The 7,024-nt window shown below is 49.0% G+C and overlaps 1 long non-coding RNA gene across 1 annotated transcript; it reads left to right on the top strand.

Annotated features, from left to right (window-relative positions):
* Positions 1–2,955: 2,955 nt before the first annotated feature.
* Positions 2,956–6,680, top strand: LOC135444957 (uncharacterized). The gene is made up of 3 exons (XR_010439380.1): positions 2,956–3,228; positions 4,411–4,447; positions 5,866–6,680. It is a non-coding gene; the product is annotated as an uncharacterized LOC135444957 (long non-coding RNA).
* The last annotated feature ends 344 nt before the right edge of the window (positions 6,681–7,024 follow it).

Genomic DNA, 7,024 nt, shown 5'->3' on the forward strand with positions numbered 1-7,024 from the left:
TGGTGGAGCAGGGCCCCCCTGTCTGCCCAGGAGGTCTTTTGTCTATTCATCTATAGCAGAACACTCAGGGAATTAGATGTGAGTTTGAAGATACTGCAATGCCTCACCGCTATGGTTGCCACCACCAAAAATGTCGCTGGGCAGCTGACCTTCCTGGCAGCCCACCAAGAGAGGAACAAGGTCAAGTGCTGTTTGCTCTCCAAGAAAATTACATCGAAATGATGGCCAGTCTGCTCCAGCCTCACCAGCCAGCAGCCCCATGGTCTGTGGAGAAGAGACAGGGGAAGGGCCAGAGTCAGATAACAAGGGTGTGGGGCAAAGCACCATCTGCTGATTGCCTGTTTTGGGGGTACTCTGAGCCAAGGCAGTGATGTGCCTTTTGCAGCTGCAGCAAGCACAGCACTGCAGCAGCTGAGCCCACCTGCTGACATGCAGGTGTCTTCTCCTCGCTGCTGCTCCCAGGCCTGCCCAGAGTCATGGCTTTTGTTTGTCTGAGTGAATAACCCCTGCACCTGGCTCCCTTCTGTACTGCTCAGGGCCCCTGCGAGGTTTGGAGGGGCAGGGGCACAGCCACAGTGGCCATGAAACCCAGCCTCTGAGGGGGAACTGCTGTCATCCTGCCTGGCCATCTACATCCTTCCTGCCTTTTCCCATAGCTTTGCCCCCCAGCAGGAACCTGGTGCGGGGAGGGTGTGTGCAAGGGCAGATATCCTTCAATCCCACTGCCCTGCCTTGAAGGCTGCTGCATTATGCTATGTAATACTGGACTGCTTCCTTCAAAATCAGGTTTCTCCATTCTCCCAGGCATGGACTGGGTTTGCTCCATGGATCAAGCTTCCCCCAGCATCTCAGTCCCCGCAGCTTCCAGGGGACTCATAAATGGTGCAGATAAATTGTTGCTTGGGGTCAATGCCACCGACTGAAATGGCTAGAAAATTCCAGCTATTTGGTGCACAGTCAGGCCAGATGTTTTATAGCCTCTGGTGGAATATCAGTAGAAGTATTTCACAGTGCTAAAGGTCAAACATGGACTCTAAAATAAGCGGAGCCAGCATTTTTGATGGCTCTCCAATTAGAGGAATATTTATTGGCAGATAATATCTGCAGAACAAAAACTTCGCACTCAGAAACAAGAGAAGAGTTTTAGCAGTGGCCTCTGAAAGCCATCAGGCCTCCCAGACCTCATGTTGGCACAGGGATCTACAAGGATTTTGTTATCTTCTTCCAGGCCATGAAAGCCCCTGATACATGGAGTCAAGCCCTCTGCCTCGGCTGTGCACTGCTGAGGAGGCTCCCTTGGTGGCTAACCACAGGGATTTCTGTTCATCACTTCCAGGTCTTGACACTGAAGCAATGTTTGGCATCTCCATTGCTTCTCTTCCCTTGCCCCACCAAGCCCACAGGTCTGGCTTGCCTGCTACCTACACTGGTTGAGGAGCAGTGGGAGACATTTTTCCAAGCCCTTTCTTCTCGCGGCCTCCAAAAAAACTGCCTCAGCACAGAACAACTAAGATTTTTTCCTACTTAGCTGCAGCAGGATCTGCAGGACAGATGGACTGAGCTGAGATTTAAGTGCCAGGTGCAAGTCCATTTTCCTACTGAATTTGTGCCCAAGATAATATCCAGTGGAAGTTTTAGTTTATATAAAGATCCATCCCCAAGCATATATAAACTAGAATCTGAAATAATACTATTTGAAAGTAGGCAGGGCATGAATTAGCAGTGCTCTTTCAAAGATATTTCTGAAATGGCACACAGAAATACTGAGAGCAGATGTCAGATTGCTTTTGGAGGACAAAAATGGGTCAGACCTTATAGCAGAGTTTCTAACCACTGCGTAGTCTCTGTTGTCCTATATTTCTCAGGATGAGAGTGAGGAACACTAATGCTCCTGCTCCAGGTGTCCCAAACCGCTGGAACTGAGGCAGTGCTGGTATGTGTGAGAGGAAGGTCTGCCTTTCTGCCAGTCATCTTCAGAAAAATAAACTCTCTCCACATCTGAATCAGGCAAAAGCAGAATGGTCAGCCTAAATGTTGCTGTCCTAAGAATGAGAGTTTGGGGAGCAGACAGATCCCAGGAAGCATGGGATGAAGCCCAAGCAGCTGCAAGTGCTCTGGTTGTGGCGTTACCCTGCGGCCAGGGGCTGGAAGGAAAGGAGGAAGACTCATGAGACCTGTTCAGCACTGGGCATGGAGCACAGACCTGGCAGCTGGGGCAGGAGCCGTGCTGGGGCTGGAAACCAGGGACCAAGTGGCAGGTGTGCCTGCAGCCTGGGCAGGGCTGACCTTGGCTGAGGTGGAACGGATGGATAGCCATGAGGCACTGGCAGGACCTCCCTGACAGACAGACCAGCCTGAAACATGAGGCCTCTGGATGGGAGCCAAATCATTTGCCTTCACCTTGTCAGTGTCCTGGGATGACCTGGACACTGAACCACTTCAGGCTGACTTAGTGTCTGGAGAGCCTGTAGCTCCTGGGACAAACAGCTTACCATCGCCTTCACCTGTTTGGTTTTGTGAGCAGAAAGGCAGCAAACTTTTATGTGGTTTTGTTTTTTTAAAAGGTTTGCTGTTTTTTCAAGATGTGATTTCCTGTTATAGAAGGTCTTCCTGATGAATTGCCTTCAAGTCATCTGATGCTTGTTGGAAAGGGAGGCTTCCCTATGTAGCAGTGGTTAAAAGACAGAGTCATGTTCCCTGCGTACTGCCAAGGTCTGTATCGCTCTGTGCTGGCTGCCGGCAGCAGCAAGTTTGGCTGTAGCAGCAGGAGAGTTACAGGAGAGGGGAAAATGTAAGCACAGGTACATGTAATTATGTACCTGTGATTCCTGCTAGCAGGTGCCCAGGATAGCAGAAAGCAGGCAGTGCCACTTTAACTCTGCTGAAAACACCAGCAGAAGTCCCCCTGCCTCCCTACACAGCCCAGGCTTTGGCTTCAGTATTCCTGTCACAAAAGCAACTGGGACAGGAGGGCTGTGCTTCATTTCATGGCAGAAATCCCAGATCAGGTCTAAGAGAAAGGACACCCATTTCCCTGAGTGCCTGTAAAGCTGGGACAGGGCTGCGGGAATGGCCGGAGCTGGCAGGGCTCTGCCAGGCTCTGGGGTCACAGCCCCACGGCTCCCGGCAGCGTTGCAGACTAACAAGGACGAGCCTGAGGGACCAGCATCTCCAGAGCAACCAGGGGGACAATGGCAGGAACGCTCCCTGGCCCTCACCAAGTAGACTGTAAGTCAAAACAGGCTATCACACCCAAAATCATGTCACGGGATTTGTTAGTGCCAGGGGAAGGCTTACTGGGTTTCATCCTTTAGATATATGGACCTAAAATATCCTACCAGGATACCAGTCAGAAAAATGCCAAAAACCAGCCAAAATCTGACCAAGGCAGCCACTAATGCAAAGTAATTCAGCCATTCAAAACCATTTGTTTTTCACATCAGTCCTTGATTAATAGGCACTTAAGTTTTGTTTGTTTGTTTGTTTGTTTCTTCTGGGATTAGCTGTTTCGCTTTGAACGAACACAAGGCCCTCAAAAGATAAATGGAGGTGACATGCTGCAAATGTTCACCCAGCCCTTGCTTTTTTTTGAAAGGCTGAGATAACTTCTGACTCTCCCTCTGGGTTTCAGCCTGCCCAAGATGCGAAACAGGAACATGGTGGGTGCGCAAGGTGGCAACGGGTCGCAGCTGGGCTGGACTGCAGTGAGGGCATTGCCACACCTGGGCTGCAGTGAGGGCATTGCCATAGCTGGGCTTTGGAGACTCAGAATGGAGCAGGAGGAGATTTTGGGTTTTCCCCTTATCCTGAGACAACATCCCAGGGAGGTGACACCGGGTTCTGAGGGCTCTGGTGGAACAAAGGTTGGATGTTCTCCCCATCTCAGTGAGAGGAACAGAAATTAAACTTCATGAGCTTGAACAAAAGACTAATTTCTGTGAGGAGAGAGGGGAGGGACAGAGAGAGGAACTGCAGACAATTAGTACTCTACAGGCTCTCACAGAGTCATTAATGAGGGATAATATCCAATTAAGGAGGAGGATGGGAAATCTGGGGAATGCCTGTTTATATTCCTGTAAATTGCTCATGGCTCCTCCTTATTCCCCTCCCCAACTTTGATGATTGTCTAAACAGGAAAGAAATGTTCAAGTGAAATATAGTTCATGGAAATATTTGGAGCCCACAGGTAGGTGGCTTGCTGCCCAGATGTCCTGGGAGCGCGTCTCTGCTCACATGCTTCATCAGAGATGCACACATTGAAGTGTGTGCGAGAGGGAGCCTAAAAGGTTCTGGCAATGATTTAACTCAATTAAGTCTGTGGGAGGGTTCAGCTTCATATCATGAAGCAAACATAGGATGAGTAACTGATATAAAACTGAAAGGCACTTTACTTGTGTCTTTTGTCTTTAGGATGGCAGAAGAGGGATAATATTCCTCCACTGACAGGGTAAGGCTGGAGTTGGGCAGACTACTGTAAAGCACTACAGATTTTTTGTTGTTGTCAAAAAGGTCATCAACAGCAGAAATGCAGATTTCCTTCCAGCAGGAAGTATTTTTTTTAAAGCCCAGCTTTCTATCCATCTCAGCATTTCTTTAAATGGAACTGTTAGTACTGTTGATGTGACCTAAATCAGCAATGTCCTGCATAAGAAAGAGAAATAACTCACAGTCCTCAGTGCCTCAGAAACACTTGACTGGATTGACAGAGTGAGAGTCTGTTTCCAGAGAGTCTCCTATAAAAATAGCTGACAGTAGTTTTCACAAGTTTGAATTGTCTGGGTTTGGGGGGTTTTGTGGCGTCTTTGGGGGGTATGGGATTTTTCAATAATTTTATTTTTAAGGCAAACCCCCCCAAACATTAATTGTGCCAGCAGTGTTTTAGCACCTCCCTTAAAGGGATTCCCAAAGTAGTTTGGGGAGTAAAGCTTAATTTGTTTAAGTCTTTGCATGTGCTGAATAGGGTGAGAGCTGGAAGAACTCCTAAGACTTTTCCAGACCTTTAAAGCTTTTTGAAAACAAGTAAGTCGCTTGTCTGCTCAAGCTTTATGACTAAATTCTCTCCCCAAGGTTATTGCAAGGAACAGAGACCTTAACACGTCTGCATTTACAGATGGGTTCTGAACAGCATAAGCTTTGAAGAATGGGACATAGCTTGCTCTTGCTGTTGCTCCTTTTCTCCATAAATATATATTTACACACGATTATATATAAAATCCCTCTCAACCCCATTGTATGCAATCAGTGGCTATTGCATCAGCAAGTGTTACAGATCCCATTTTTCCCAGGGCAGGGAGGGCCCTTAGTGTGCACAAAGGCACAATGCAGGGAAGATTAATATCAGCTTCTGCTTTGCCATTCCAAGCCCCTGCTAACTGTAAATAATATTCTAGCAAAGATCTTGATGCATCATGATGTATTGTGTTGCAGTGATGATGCTGCTTGTTATGTCTTTAGCAGTGATTTATCATCCTCTGCAATGACACAAATCATGGATGGCTCATGACACTTCAGGATGTATGATCTCTTAGTGGTGGCAGTGATGAATCCTGTGCTTAGATCATAACATTTTGAAACCTGGGATGTGGAGCTGATCCTTTGCTTTTTACTTCTAGAAGCTACCTAAAGCAATGAAACCCTCTCTTTGTTAGCAATATGTCAAGTAATGCATCTCCCCTTTTCACAACATCTTGATGTGGTTAATTCTGGCTAAGGCTCCAAGGGTTATCAGACAACTCCAAATTACTCACTCTTTTTGCTTTTCCCCTACTACCTCCTAACCTTTAATGTCCTCCTCCTGCATTCTGGTCCCGGGGACATATTTTGAAATTCTGCTGCATGTATAATGAGTATAAAATGTTCCTCTAGGAGCTGGAGAAAGCTCAGATGTTTGGGTACAGTAGGCCCATTCCGACACAACAAGCCTACGCTCAAGCTGTGATCCCAACAGAGAAGAAAGCGTTTCAGGTCTGAGCTGCTCTCATCCAGTGAGCTACTGCCATATCAGCTCTGCTCCGAGGAAGTGGAAGTACTTGCTTTTATTTATTTTTATCCTGTGGCATCAAAACGCCCCTGGGTAACAGAGGACAGAGTGAGGAGGGGGAATGATGAAGGTTCTTACTCTTCACTGCTGGGTTCCTGCTCTGAGACAATGTGCATTTCTTTCAGGCAACATGTAGATTATTGTGAGAATACAGGTTTGCGGGTTGGTAAAATAGACATGAATGTCAAAGAAACAAAAAAAAAAACAAAAAAAAAAAAAAAAAAGGAAGAGAAGAAGGAAAAAAAAAAAAAAGAAAATTCCAAACAGATGACGGGAGGCCAAATGCTGCCCTTAGTGATGAGCACCTTAAGCACCTGACAAGCTGCTCTGGCTGTAGCAGAGGGGCCCTGCAGGCTGCTTTCACCTTGGACACAGCTGGAAACCTGGGGCCTGGGATCACTCCAGCAGCCAACACTCCCCGCTGGGCTCAGACTGAACTGAAGGGGCCCCTCCTGCCCTCGGCTCCTGTCGCTCTTCTCACCCCAGAAGCGACAAAGAAACCGGCACGCCACCCCAGGGAGAGCTTGGTCAGGCAGCTGGTCAGACAAAAAGCCGGGGCTGTAAGGCAGCGATGCTGTCCTGCAGTCAGAGAGGTGCTGGAGGCCCAAGCCCCCCGTTTCTGGAGGGGCTGACGGCTGCACAGTGGGGCTGTGTGCACTCCCGGCTCTCTGGTACCCGGGCAAGAGCTGGGGCATCTGCTGTGGGGGCTGCAGGAAACTCAGGCAGGGCGCCCTGTGGCCCTCGGCTTCACTCTCAAAGCCTGGAGGCTCCAAGATGGCTCGTCACCACTGGATGGAGCAAAAGAGGTGGGCGAAGACAGCCGAGGAAGCCTCCCGGGATGCTGGGCTGGCTGGCTGCCTGCCCTGGCCGCGGCCCCGGCTCGGCTTCCAGGGAAGCTGTTAATAACTCGGAGCCTGCTCTCCCCTCTGCTCGCGGGGCCGGGGCCCCCCGGGTGCCCCCCGCCGCTCGCTGCGCGGCCTGCTG

This window comes from Zonotrichia leucophrys, chromosome 3, assembly GCF_028769735.1.
Source record: "Zonotrichia leucophrys gambelii isolate GWCS_2022_RI chromosome 3, RI_Zleu_2.0, whole genome shotgun sequence".
Lineage (NCBI taxonomy): Eukaryota > Metazoa > Chordata > Aves > Passeriformes > Passerellidae > Zonotrichia > Zonotrichia leucophrys.